This window comes from Aplysia californica, unplaced genomic scaffold (assembly GCF_000002075.1).
Source record: "Aplysia californica isolate F4 #8 unplaced genomic scaffold, AplCal3.0 scaffold00306, whole genome shotgun sequence".
NCBI classification, from domain to species: domain Eukaryota; kingdom Metazoa; phylum Mollusca; class Gastropoda; order Aplysiida; family Aplysiidae; genus Aplysia; species Aplysia californica.
The window spans coordinates 5017-6214 of NW_004797576.1; positions in this window are offsets into that span (position 1 = coordinate 5017).

Here is a 1198-nt window from a genome sequence, read left to right on the forward strand (position 1 = left end):
TATATATTATGAGGAGTCCATTGAAAAAACGGGCATAGCCACAAACTGGAGATTGTAAGGGTGTCAATATAAAAGCTTGTGGACTCATGATTTCATATTTGTTTGATTGGTGGTTTATTTTATATGTTTGTTGGATGGGCAATCTAACAACAACAATCAACCAACAGCAGAACAGAAATAGTTATATTATCATTAAATACTTGTTCGTCATTTCTTTTGGCAAAGTTGAAAAAAAGGATGGTTTGCATGATATTGCAGGAGACCTTACATAATCTTAGCCAGGTAGGTTTCATTTATGATAAAGTATGGTAAGGATAACACGACAAAGCCCAGTTGGAGATAGAGTGGGAGGAAAGTGATGAAGATGTCTTGGACATACTCTCGGAAAGCCAGGCAGCTGCACACACACACACACACACACACACACACACACACACACACACACACACACAAACACACACACAAAATAAAATATGTTTGATCATGGTCCACTTGGGGAGAGATTAAGGGAAAGGGGACCGCACCAATTTTAACGGGTTGAGAGCCTTCAAAACTTCACAAAACGACCCACCAAGTTCAGGAACACCCTGTCTGTGACTCGAACTAGGGCCACCCGCTCCATAGTCCAGCACGATATCAAGTGGGCTAGTAGAGTACCTCTTTACACCTTTGTTCATTTATCTGTTTCCAATATTGCCACAGAATCGTGTATTTTAATAGTTCTGAACAATACAAAGGAATAGCTCCAAATACGAACAGGGTGGTTCGATTACGATTTCGATCTTCCAGTCGAAAAAGTATATGATTGTAGTCAAAGAGTTACGGCTTTTAAAAACCACCTCTTGTTCTGGCTGCATGCCGAGGAATCCCCCTGCGTGCGTTTTACTGTTTTATTTATGTAACATACTGCCGGCACTGTAAAACAGGGATTACTAATCAGTAGCAACAACAAAAGAAAATAATAATATGACGTAAATTAAGTTTTATATCGGCAACGCTTAGGCGCGCCTAGCTAACCCTTAAACATTTTAAAGTGAGCTGAATGAATAAGAATTGGATAACAACAAAATACTAATCGAACAAATGATTATTCCGAGCCGTGAGCTGGCTGGATCTCTCAGTGTTGCGCTCGTGTGAGTGAGTGTTGTTTTAATGCTCCCTGTCCTGTCTCGTTATCACTGTGTGTGTGTGTGTGTGT